The sequence below is a fragment of the Aethalodelphis obliquidens genome, unplaced genomic scaffold (assembly GCF_003676395.1).
Source record: "Aethalodelphis obliquidens isolate GAN/ISIS:26980383/991018 unplaced genomic scaffold, ASM367639v1 scaffold36, whole genome shotgun sequence".
Taxonomy (NCBI): Eukaryota; Metazoa; Chordata; class Mammalia; order Artiodactyla; family Delphinidae; genus Aethalodelphis; species Aethalodelphis obliquidens.
The window spans coordinates 11,493,658-11,507,773 of record NW_020837980.1 but is presented as its reverse complement, the minus strand read 5'-3'; positions in this window follow the sequence as shown (position 1 = coordinate 11,507,773).

The following is a 14,116-nucleotide window of genomic DNA, read 5'->3' as shown; positions in this document are numbered from 1 at the left end:
GAGTGATGCTGTGGTCCCTTTTGGTGCTCTCCCTGGCATCGTCACAAGGCTTCTGGGCAGGGTGATGCCATTGGTACAGTCTGCCAGATGGCTCTCTGTTTCTCTGTAACTGAAAATGTCATGCCAGGCATTTCCTGTTCACTGGCTTCCTGGTCCTGCTCTCACTGAACTAGTAGATTCAGCAGTCCACCATCTTTAATCTTCAGCTCTACTATGTGTTATGTCTTTCTTCCTCCACCACTGCTGCACCCTAGAAGGGGCCTGACCTTCCCAAGAAAAGCAAACTTAGGTAGATCCACCCCTCCCCTGCATTGGAATCTTGGAATCCACTGCCACAATTCTTAGCAGCCTTTAGAACACAAAAACAGGGCACTCCCAACAAGGAGTCTCTTTTGAGTTATTTCTTGGGAGCCTGAGTCCAACAAAATTCCAGCTCAGAAATGCAGTCGTGGGACTTCCCTGGTGGTACAGTGGTTGAGAATCCACCTGCCAATGCAGGGGACACAGGTTCAAGCCCCAGAGGGAGGATCCCACATGCCATGGAGCAACTAAGCCTGTGTGCCACAACTACTGAGCCTGTGTGCCACAACTACTGAGCCTGTGCTCTTAGCCCATGAGCCACAACTACTGAGCCTGTGTGCCACAACTACTGAAGCCTGTGTGCTGCAACTGCTGAAGCCCGTGCGCCTGGAGCCCATGCTCCGCAACACGAGAGGCCACTGCAAAGAGTAACCTGTGCACCACAGCGAAGAGTGGTCCCCACTCGCCACAACTGGAGAAAGCCCACGCACAGCAACGAAGACCCAACGCAGCCAAAAATGAATAAATAAATAAATAAATAAAAAAGAAATGCAGTCGCCTTACTCACACAATGGAAGGATCAAATAAATTTTCCCCTTACATACCAGTCCTAAGAATATGATGAATGGAAAAAACTAGAGATGAAAAGTGTGGGGATGGAGAGCAGGGAAAATTTCCTTTAAATACATATTAATTTTGCCATTTTATTTGAATTGGTGGTGCCAGATTATTTCATATTTTACTATTTTTAAAAATGAAAATAGACTTGGTTTGTTTCCAGCAGGCCTACTTCAGACCTGCTGCTGCTGTACTAACTTGTGAGCAGGAATCCTTTTTGTCATCTCAGTATCAGCCTTACCCATAGCGGATATTTACTGAATGGGTGAGTGGGAACACTTGTCAAGAGTTTTCTTTGTAGAGATATAATTGAAATTCAAGTTCCTCATCCTGTCTCCCACATCCTCTTTATTTTCTAAAGCTTTTGTAGCAATATCCTGAAAAATAACTTCTTTGCAAGTAAATTTCTAAACAGGATCCTATCCAATGTACTCTTGAATGACTTGAAAAATAAAAATTAGCATAAAGCATATTTAAAATGATTTTTTTTCATAAAAGCACCAACTGTTAATGAAAAGCATATTTTTATGCATAACCGTTAATTCAACAGTGGAATTATACATACTAAACTCATTTGTATGGCATATGAGGGTATCATTTAGTGGCAAAGTGAATTTACTAAAAGGAACCTTGACGTTTTAAATGAGTAAATTCAGCTGACAGAAGTAAGCAGGCTTTTCATGCCTCAGAAAGCACATTTTTTTTTTTTTTTTTTTTTTTTTGAGAAACCAAACCCCATTTCAGAGGTCAAAAAATTCCCTCAGGGCTTCCCTGGTGGCGCAGTGGTTGAGAGTCCGCCTGCCGATGCAGGGGACACGGGTTCGTGCCCCGGTCCGGGAAGATCCCACATGCCGCGGAGCGGCTGGGCCCGTGAGCCATGGCCGCTGAGCCTGCGCGTCCGGAGCCTGTGCCCCGCGGCGGGAGAGGTCACAACAGTGAGAGGCCCGCACCGCAAAAAAATAAAATAAAATAAAATACGACGTTGTTTCTCATCATCAAAAAAAAAAAAAAAAAAATTCCCTCAGCCCCAGGGCCAGACATTAGAGGTAAGGCCTTGATGGACATGTGGGATCCCACAGTTGCACCACTTTATTCATTTATTATACAGTCATGACCCCTGGAGGTGACCAGCACCTCAAATGAACATCTGAGTCACTCTAACCTTCAGACAGGAAACACTCCAGCAATATCATTTTATAAGTGGAGTGACTTCAATTGGATTAAAAGACTTGCCCAAGGTGGAGGCAGTCAAACTAACGCTGGGTTCTTCCATTACATCATGATGCCTCTAAAGCAGGTAATAAAAACAAACAATCTGAAACCTCTAAAAACAGCTGGAAGAACTTTTGTGACCATGACCAGTTAAGAAATCCCCACTTATTATAAATTTATAGACTCAGACATAAAAGGAGATTGAAAGAATAAGTTGACTGTAGCATGTACAGTTATAATTGTTATAATAACTATTAAATATAATATTAAGCACTCTCTTTATGTGTGCTGAGTGCTGTAGACACATTATCTCAATTTCAAAGGTCAAAATAACCTTACGTGTTAGATATGAGTACTGGTATGTTCAGAGGAAGCTTAAAGAGTTTTAGTTACTTGTGCAAAGCCAATATTTTCTCGTAGCTGGTAAAGCCAAGATTTAAACTGAGGTTTATCAAATTCAAACAGCGACGTTATCCCCATATTAATCTAGATCCTAAATTGTTGTCTTCCACTAACTTCGCTGAAAGTCAAATTTTGTACATAGACATTAGAGAAGTTTTAGCATGCTAAACCACACACATGGTTAAAAAAAATCAAATGGTACAAAATGATTTAAAATGAGAAGTAACAGTCCTTCACACCACCTTCACTTCTATTCCTCAAAGGGAATTACTTCTAACCAGTTTGGTTTGTTGGTTTTTCTGATGGTCACCTCCAGTATCTTTAAATAATATGCACATACCAATTTCCTGATTTATTAACGTGGGCAATGTTTACTGACTCTCTATTCTGATAGATTAGAACTAATGTCACTTACTCATGCCCCGTTGTTCTTCCCCCTGTAATCTGTACATGCTGGGGTCACTGTTCTGAGTTCCTCAAATGTCACACCAATACCTCCATTTCTTGTTCAATAAACACTGAGTATCATATGTTTCCCCATTTCTCAAAATGAAGACCTTAGAGGTTCCCTCCCTTCCCTCCGTGTCTCCAAACTCTGGCCCATCTCCCTCTTTCTGGGTAAAGTACCTTTATTTTTACATTGTTAAGAATGATGACAATTATAGTCAACTCTGCAACCATTAAATCTAGGAAAGGCCTAAGTGGTTATGATCATGACCGATGCCATCTACTGTTGAAGTCATGAAACCTACTGTTAGAAAAAAATGAAAAAGAGGGAAAAACATATTTAATGAGGCATTAGGGGCACGTTAGCATATTTAAATATTAATAAGTGTGATGTTTAAAAGTGTTTTATGTTTGAATAATTTGGGAATATATTGAGTTAATGATAGCTCTTATATGATTGCCGAATCTCTCAGATTCTTTAATGTGATGCGGTACATTGCCAGTCTACTAAAGGGGATGTGTATCTCAAACTTATTTGGCATTGAATCCACTGTTTTATTAACAAGTCTTGGACCTAATTTTCAGTACAATATATTTGGAAAACACAAGTTTATCCTTCTCTTTGTAAAATCTTTTGCTATCTTTATCAGCTTCTGTCAGGATTATGCAGTTTTATAAAATTAACTAGAAAGCTATTTTGTTTTTAAAAGTCTGGAAAAGATTTTACAACATAGGAATTTTCTGTTCCTTTTACATTTGAAAAAATGTTTTTAGCCTTTTTGAGAAATAATCCTTGAAAAGTTGTTGATTGGTTATTGTAGCTTTAAAAAAAAAATCAGCTTACTGATTCAACTTTCAACATTTGTATTTTTCTATAAAAATCTTCCAGATTTTTAAAAGACATTTTTATTACTATAAACTTAGAGCAATTAAGATAATTATTATACTTATTATACCCTTTTCCCCTTCTTAATTTTGTGTATTTGGGTTTGTCTTTTTTGCATATTATGCTTGCCAGGAACTTATTCCATTGGACTTTTCAGAGAAATGGCAGTTGTGATTTGCTATTTAATTGTTTAATTTTTGTATTTTACTTTACTTCTTTTCCTTCTGCTTTCTTTAGGCATGCTTTTCAAAAAACTCTTTACCTAAATACTTAATTTGTAGTCTTACAACTGTATGCTCTAGCTTAGTAATAAAAATTTTAATATGTCAATGTCCAGCTTTGTTCATAACTCAAAGGTTTGCCATGCTGTAGTACCAATGATGTTTTCCTGTTTACAAATGCATTCTTGATTTTCTATTTGTTTCAAAATTCCTATTTGCTCTAAAAGGAGAATGATTTAAAATTTCCCTGTGTTCAGATATTTGTTTAAACTTTTAATTTTTAGATTAATTACGTTTATAATTAGGGAATGTAGCCTATTCAATTTATTATTTTGGAAATTTGAGGGTTTAAGCCAAATCATCAATTTGTGAAAATGTCCAGATTTTAAAAATAAAGTATGTTCACTGATTATAGATGATAATACTAGGTATCTATTTACCAAACCAAATCAATTAAATTTTATACCATTCACATCTTTTTTTTTTTTTTGCTGTACGCGGGCCTCTCACTGTTGTGGCCTCTCCTGTTGCGGAGCACAGGCCTCGGACACTCAGGCTCAGCAGCCATGGCTCACGGGCCCTGTCGCTCCGCGGCATGTGGGATCTTCCCGGACCGGGGCACGAACCCGTGTCCCCTGCATCGGCAGGCGGACTCTCAACCACTGCCCCACCAGGGAAGCCCCCATTCACATCTTTTGACACTTATTTTCTTTCCTGTTTTCTCTTCAAGGCTTGAGAGTCAAGATCTTCCGATTACAATTGAATGAATTTTTGTGAATTGCTCCCACTTTTAAAAAAGGGTTTATTTGTAGAATTGAATGTTGTGTTTCATAAATATTGTATCCTTATAATGCATATATTTGATTTTTAAAACTTTGTCATAGTTAATAATTTTTCTTTGAATTGTATTTTAAATAAATGAATTCTCAATTAATTAACATTGCCATTTCTGCTTTCTTTATTGATTGTGTTTACTTGATATATCTTTGGTCCTAGCTTTATTTTTTAAAATTTCCTGTGTTTTGTTTAAGGTTCGATATTTGTTAACAGTACAGAATTGAATTTTATTTTATCTAAAATTTTGTCTATTAATAAGATACTTATCACATGAATGTTTGGCTTTATTTTTGCTATATTGTTCATTAAATTTTTTCCCTTATGTTTTCCTTTCATTCTTCCATATGCTATATGTACTATCTTTTTGCTTTTATTTCTCAGAATTATAGAAGTCATAGCCTCTTCTTTCGCACTCTGAAAAATATTCTGCCATTGGTTATCCCAAAATTATAAAAATATACTTTGATATTCTCTTTTAAAAATTCCAAGAATCAGATAATAAATACTGTCTGTTGACTCTCTTTATGTATGATTAGACATTTAAAACGTTAAATTTAAAAGACTTAAATGTAAGACCTGAAACCATAAAGCTCCTATAAGAAAACATTGGGGTAAGCTCCTTGACATTAGTCATGGCATAGTTTTTTAGATTTGCACCCAAAGCAAGCACAACGATAGCAAAAATAAATAAGTGGGACTACATCAAACTAAAAAGATTCTGCACAGGAAAGGAAACCCTCAACAAAATGAAAAGGCAACCTATGGAATGGAAGAACATCATATAAGTGGTGAATACCCAAAATATATAAAGAACTCATACAACTCAATAGAACACAAACAATATGATTAAAAAATGGGCACAGGATCTGAACAGACATTTTCCAAAGATATACAAATAGCTAACAGATACATGAAAGGGTGCTCAACATTACTAACCATCAGGGAAACCATCAAATCAAAACCACAATGAGATACCACCTCATAACTGTTAAAACGGCTATCATCAAAAAAGGCAAGACCTAACAAGTGTTGGTAAAGATGTGGAAAAAAGAGAACCCTTGTACACTGTTGGTAGGAATGTACACAGTTTTCAGCCACTATGGAAAACAGTATGGAGATTCCTCAAAAAATTAAAAATAGAACTACCATATGATCCAGGAATTTCATTTCTGGGAATATAGCCAAAGGAAATGAAAAACAATATCTCAAAGAGATATCTACCTTCCCATGTTCATTGCAGCATTATTCACAATAGACAAGATGTGAAAACAACTACGTGTCTGTCACACATGAATGGATGTACATCAGTTACAGATCAATAAAGCTAAACTTACAAAAAAATTTTAACTAAAAAGAAGTTTTTACTTCCTATCTCATCTCCTACCCACAAGTCCAAGATTTTTTTTACTAATGTAATTAAGGATTTAAGGCTTAAGTTATTAATAAATTATTTTTACTTTCTAAATCTTTTTGCTATATAAACAAATTTATAAGGAAAATTTCATGCATGCATCCTTTCCTTATCTTTATTTATTTATTTAAAATAGACTCCTAGGGATAGAATGTTTCAAACATATTAACCAACAGCATTCCAAAAGGCAAAGACAGTAGAGCCTTACACAAACAGCATTTGAAAGATTAGCTCTCCTCAAACTTCACTAATCTATCAATTTTATAAATTAAAAATGGCATCTCAATGTTTTGATTTCCATGTCTTTGCCAGTGAGTTAAAACTTTTATATGTGTACTGGTCATATCTCTTCTTTTAGAGATTGTGTTCACAGCCTTGCTTATATGTTTGTTTTGGTAGTTATCTTATTAATGATAAGATAACACATTATGGTGTCCCATGTAAAATAATTATTTTTCTAATTCGGGAGCTGTATTAGTTTGCTATAGCTGCCATAACAAAATACCATACTGGGTGGCTCAAACAACAGAAATTTATTTTTGCAGTCTGGAGGCTAGAAGCCCAAGGTCAAGGTTGGCAGGGTTTGTTTCTTTTGAGGGCTCTCGGCTTGCAGACAGCTGCCTTCTCACTGTGCTCACAAGGTCTTTTCTCTGTGCATATGCGTCCCTGATGTCTCTTTTTCTGTCCTAATCTCCTCTTGTTATAAGAACCAGACAAATTGTGTTCAGGCCCATTCTAATGGCCTCATTTTAACTTAATCACACCTTTAAAGACCCTATCACCAAATACACTCATGTTCTAAGGTACTGTTTCTGTCTAGGGTCACTCTATATAAGAATTATATCTGTAAAATGTAAAAATACATTTTAACTTCTGACAACTCATGTCTTCCTTCATATGATTCATTTCTAAAATTTCTTAAATATGTTCATTCTTTTTTTCTGAATAAGTTTAGGATTATTTTGTCAGGTTCCAAAAATATCCAATTGAGACTACTAATCTAAAAGAGAGAACAAAAACTACCTGTTTGGGCTTCCCTGGTGGCGCAGTGGTTGGGAGTCTGCCTGCCAGTGCAGGGGACACGGGTTCGTGCCCTGGTCCGGGAGGATCCCACATGCCGCGGAGCGGCTGGGCCCGTGGGCCATGGCCGCTGAGCCTGCGCGTACGGAGCCTGTGCTCCGCAACGGGAGAGGCCACAGCAGTGAGAGGCCCGCGTATCACAAAAAAAAAAAAAAAAAAAAAAAAAAAAAAAAAACTACCTGTTTCTTCTCTGTACTATATACAATATTTAAACTAAAAGAAAAACCTCATTTTTCTCAAGCAGGGTTTTTTTTTTTCCTGCTCACCGACCAATTCTCCAGCACCAGCTGGGTGTCCTACAATTTAACTCAATTTTATCTACCTGGAGTAATTGTCAGATCCCACAGATTAAGAGCTCATCCGACAAGACTGGGCCCCGCCTTCAGAGGACAATCACCTGTGCTTCTAACCATCTGGCTATAAATCAAAGATGACCACAACCACCGCTTCAGGTTCAATACAGGCAAACCTCGGAGATATTGCGCGTTCGGTTCCAGACCACAGACATAAAGTGAATATAGTCTATTAAGTGTGCCATCGCAGTAGGTCTAAAAAACAATGTACATACCTTAATTTAAAAATATTTTATATTGCTAGAAAAATGCTAACCAACACCCTTCAGCAAGTCATGCATAGTAGTAACATCAGAGATCATTGATCACAGCTCACCATAACAAATAATGAAGACATTTGAAATATTTTAAGAATTACCAAAATGTAACACAGAGACATACGTGAGCAAATGCTGTTGGAAAAACAGAGCCAGTAGACTTGTTTGACACAGGGCTGCTGCAAACCCTCAGTTTGTAAAAGACGCAATTATCTGTGAAGCACAAGTTGGGCTGCACGCCGCAGGCCTCCAAGACCTCTACTTGCCCGGCTTCAAGATTGAAGAAAGAGCCCGAAGTTAGTGGCAGAGACATCAATGGTTTAACGGAATGGGGGGACGGGGGGGAAGCTTACCTCTCTGAAGCAAGGTCCTGACACAACACCCCACCCAGTGAAGCAGACAGACGGCGTGACATGGCGGCAGTCTTGTTTCCGGGGCGGGGAGGGAGAGACTGCCAGTTATAGTGGGAATTGACATCAGGTTGGCTCGTCAGTTACCAGGGAAACTAGCGGAGGCGCACGCCCCTTACTGCCCCTTTGATAAGAGCAATCACTGGCTGGAATCTGCAGCAAGTATGTAGGAAAGTCAGTCAAGTGAGTAGGGTGTAGGTGAAGCAGACGCTTACTGGTCGAGCCCGGGATGTACAGAGAGCAAGAGTACAGCCACCGTGAGTGGCCTGACCATACACACAATAAAACGAGGTATGCCCTAGACAGCTCACAGAACTCCGGAAGACTTATTACTAGATTACTGATTTATTATGAGAGGATACCTCTCAAGAACAGCCAAATGGGGCCTCCCTGGTGGTGCAGTGGTTGAGAGTCCGCCTGCCGATGCAGGGGACACGGGTTCGTGCCCCAGTCCGGGAGGATCCCGCATGCCGCAGAGCGGCTGGGCCCGTGAGCCATGGCCGCTGAGCCTGCGCGTCCGGAGCCTGTGCAACGGGAGAGGCCACAACAGTAAGAGGCCCGCGTACCGCAAAAAAAAAAAAAAAAAAAAGAACAGCCAAGTATGTAGCTTTCATGTTCTTTCCAGGTACATCACCCAGCTCTTCCAAGGGTTTACCAACCTGGAAGTTCTCTGAAACCGCGCATCGTTTTGGGGTTTTTTTTAATGGAAGTTTCATAAGTAAGCAAGATTGATTGTCATTGACCATTAGTGATTAACTCAACCTCCTGCCTCTCTCCCATCCCTGGAGGTGGTGGGGAGGCAAGACTGAAAGTTGCAGTGGTTCAAGTATTTGGTTCCCCTGGCAACCAGCCCCACTTCCTTAGGGACTTTCCTAAAATTACCTCATTAACATAAACTCAGGTGGTTGAAAGGGGCTTGTTATGAAGAACAAAAATGCCCCTTTCAACTTTATCACTTAGGAAATTCCAATGGTTTTAGGAGCTCTGTTCTTATTATAAATCACAATGTCACATAATCTCGTAGCACCAACCCTAGAAACCGATATTTTTATAACATTGAATCTTCCCATTAGCAACATGGTTTATGTTTCTCAATAAAATTTTATACTTTAAAAAAATATGTACACACCAAATATTTCTAACTAAGTTTACTTATAGTCTTCAATATTTATGTTGTTAATATAATTTGGAATGTTTTATTCTCTTCTATTTTCTTTTTTTTAATTTAACGTCTCAATTAGAGCATAATTGCTTTACAGTGTTGCCTATTTTATTTTCTAAAAGATTATTTAGGATCTTTTATTCTATTTTCTGTGTAACAGATTTAGCAAAGCTATTAGGAGCTTCATGTTAATATTTTAACTGGCCTTCTTTACCAAAGTCCATTATTGGTTTAGTTTGCTCAATTGATTCTCTAGGTGTTTCTTGGAAGGTGATCAGAGAGAGTATCTATGAAAGAGTGTTATTTTGACTCCTTTTCAAAGTTGATACTTCTTACGTCATTTTATTCTTGTCTGATAGAAAAGCCAGTGATATATATGTCATACAACTAAAATTTAAATCTGCTTATGATTTAAATCTGCTATTCAAAATCATCTGGTAAGGACTTCCCTGGTGGCACAGTGGTTAAGAATCTGCCTGCCAATGCCAGGGACATGGGTTCGAGCCCTGGTCTGGGAAGATCCCACATGCTGCAGAGCAACAAAGCCTGTGTGCCACAACTACTGAGCCCGCGTGCCCAACTACTGAAGCCTGTGAGCCTAGAGTCCGTGCTCTGCAACAAGAGAAGCCACCGCCACGAGAAGCCCACTCACTGCAACGAAGATTAGCCCCCGCTCACCGCAACGAAAGCCCGCGCACAGCAACAAAGACCCAATGCAGCCAAAAATAAAATACATGAATCAATTAATTTTAAAAATATCATCTGGTAGCCTTCCAACATTTTCAGGAAACCTCAGACATCCTTGGTAAAACGCAGCCTTTCAGGATCTGGTCCATGACAACCTCTTCACTCCATCTCCCACAAAAACCCTCACTCAAATTCTTCACTAGATCCCGTGGCCTATTGTATTATACTACCTGTAGTTTCCTAAATGTGCTGTTCAGACCTGCTATTTTTTTTGGCCTAGAAAACACTTTCTCCTTTTTTTCACCTTTTTACCCAGCTCAGGGCTTCTCAAACTTTATTATGCCTATGAATCACCTGGAGATCTTGTTTGAAAAACAGATGTGATTCAGTGGTTCTGGGGTGAGGCCTGAGATTCTGCACTTCTAACTAGCCCCACCGACCAGCAGCATCACATCCTGAGCAAGGACCTTGTTAATTCCTCCTCCTCCATGATGATTTAGTGCAGTCACCTCTAGTCAGCTTTCCCTGGACCTCAGCCTCACTGCACCCCCAAAGTACCAGGTAGTGGCCCAGTACAGACTGATGGTAGAGATTCTTTTATTAATCTATACCATCTTGTATATTACTGGACACGTGTTACAAACTCAGTGTTGAGTAAATGAATGAACAAATGATATAGGAAAAATAAACTTCCTTTAGGAATTGTGAACAAGATTAATAAAATCACACCTTACATAATTCTTCCTGAAATTTCTATATTCTTTACTGAATTCACTGCAGGAAGAATTTGGCAAGAATAGACTAGAATGAAATAGAATATGGAAATAGAAATAGGTTAAGTTCTCTAAAGTTTTTCTGGATCTTTGAAATTTTGACCACACTGAAAAAACATAACCAATAAGGAAACACTATTTTCTATTACCTAAGCAGCTAGATATTTGATGAACTCTACAAATCACTTTTTGAAAAAAACCTCAATTTTAATTTAGATATGTATTTTATCTTGCAGCATTTCTATCATTTCTATATAATTCTTTTTCTTTTTTTTTTTGGCTGTGCAGCATGTGGGATCTTAGTTCCCCGACCAGGGAATGAACCCATGCCCCCTGCAGTGGAAGCGCAGTGTCTTAACCACCGAACCGTCAGGAAGTCCCTCTATATAATTCTTCATTTTTGCCCATTTCTCTAAGTCTATAAAGCATTTTACCATATAGTTTTTCTCTTAATTTCACATAAAGATTGATAATATTTTTTCCCATTATACATGAAAAACCTGACTATAAGAGGATTACACAAATTAACCTTACTTGCTAAGGTCACAGAGTCAGGTATTGGTAGAGCAAGAGACAAACCCTGCATCTTCTGATGCCTAGTCCAGTGTTCTAGACACTTACCAAACCTGACTGAAACTTTTTTAAAGTCCCAAACCAGCAGAGACCGTGATATGATGCCATAGTCATGATATTCCGTTTTGATTGTGATAAAATCAAACTTTACCTCCATTCCACAATTTTTTCCTGTACTTAAATAACAAAATTAGTTTTCCTCTCCTGTTGTTTTCTTTTTTCCTTTTTCTTTCTAGCTGAGATTTCTGGGCTGGCTAAAACGGTTGATTTGTGGGTAAAGAAGAATGTTTGGTAGCTCACACCCTGCAAAAAACGCTGTAACAGCCTAGGGCTGGCTAATGAACACAGAGCACCTATCACCATGGTAATTAGAGTATCAGCACTAGAGGGCATCTCAGAAATTGTTAGCGAACAGATAGGAGGATGAGGGCCCCGGAAGTGAAAGGTCTCATAGTCTGAAAACATCCGGTTACTTACTGACTGTGCTGAGCTTGCAGGCTGGGCACCTGACGTCCTGTAATCTGTCACCCAGGCCCGCCATTGATCAACCTGAGTTGAAAATCAAAGACTTTGAAATTCAAGGTGGACAAGGCTGGGAATAAAACTGAGAAACTCTGATAACTTTGTAAATAGAGCACTCACAGTAATATAGCATATAATGGTTGATTCTATATATTTAATGTTTTCATGGGCCTTCCATCAACTAAGCACAGCTGCCCCTCAAATCTCATTTCCTCTCATTCTACTTATACATACTCTGTTCCACTTGGGCCCCCTCTCTGTTCCCTCAACACATCAAGCGGCCCCTAAGTCATGGGTCTTTGCACCTCCTGAGTCTTCTGCCTGCAATATTTTTCCACCTAAAACTTGATCCCTCACTCCTTCTTTGTTCCAACATCAGCTTTTCGGCGGTCTTCCCTGACCACCTTCTCTAAAATAGTATGCACTGGCCCTCTTTATCCCCTTAACCTTACTCATTTCTCTTTATAGCAGTTATCACTCCTCAATATAGATCTTTTTTTTTTTTTTTTTGGCACTCGGGCCTCTCACTGTTGTGGCCCCTCCCGTTGCGGGGCACAGGCTCCGGACGCGCAGGCTCAGCGGCCATGGCTCACGGGCCCTGTAGCTCCGCGGCATGTGGGATCTTCCCGGACCGGGGCACGAACCCGTGTCCCCTAGCATCGGCAGGCGGACTTTCAACCATTGCGCCACCAGGGAAGCCCCAATATAGATCTTTTTGCTAATTTATTTATTGTCTGCAAGCTCCACAAAGTGTCAAGGAATAGTTGTTATTCTCCACTGTAATGAACTTGGAACAGAGTAAGCACCCAAAGATTGAATGAATAAAACATCCCAGACTTGAAAGAGGTAGGAAGGACAATGGAGAAATATCTAGAGATGTAGAAGACTTCTTCTCCATTAAAAAAGAATCAATCTGTCCCTGAAAAATATGTAAATAGATGTTACATACTGGAAGCTAACAAACATTTTACCCAAAGTTTTACATAAGTTACTCTTTAAAGAAAGGCTTTATTAAGGTATTATTTACAATTAATTGGACTTTACAACTGAGGCTACTCAGGTGCATCTACACATAAGACCCTTTAATAGACTGCATTTTCTAGCATTCAGCCTCCAACATCAGTACAACTAAATCTTAGGTTATACAGTGCTTTAGGCCAGGTCTGGTTTGGGTTAAATCCACATTTTAAAAATCCAGGCATTGATTTATTTCATGCCTAGGGCCACTGTGATTGGAACCTACTCCACGCTTCATAAGCAAAATCCAAAGTAGTGAAAGATTCCAATTCCAAGACAGAAAAGTATTCAGGAGGTGAACAAGTGCATCTGTTTTTGCCTTATTCAGAAACACATATTAAAAAAAAAAAAAAAAACACCCTGCCAGAACCCTGGCCATTTTGAAAGTATATAGTTTACTGCAATTCTGAAATGGAGTCTTTGCCATTCTAAATCTGGGCCATGATCACCTAGGAGTTGGGCAAGTGCTGTATCAGTACTTAGACAACACCTACCCTCCTCCCCACTTCACGGTACCTCAGGGAATCCAGTCACCCTCACTACAGGGGCACTCATTCTTTGCCTTCATCAAAACATTCTACAGTCCTCAGGAATTTCCCAAATAGCCAGGGACATCCATTGCTGTTAATGAGTCCCTGGACCTGCATTCTTCCTTTTTCCTGCTATTTCCATGCTTCCCGGTCCTCCAACTTGTAGACCGCTCAAGAAATTGACACAGGAAATTTATAAAAGCTCTGGGTGTGAAATAAAGTACTGCTCCAGCTTTCAGCTTTTCTCCTACATTATATTCCCACCAGATGGTAAGTTCCTTTCTCTCCAGCTATTAAATATTAAAAAAAAAAAGACAAGAGAAAGTAAAACAAGTCTCTAGTTCCGACAGCTCCCTCTAGTTTCTGTTTTATCCCTCTTCTTATACTGTAGCTAGGCTTCCAAAAATATTTCTGTAGA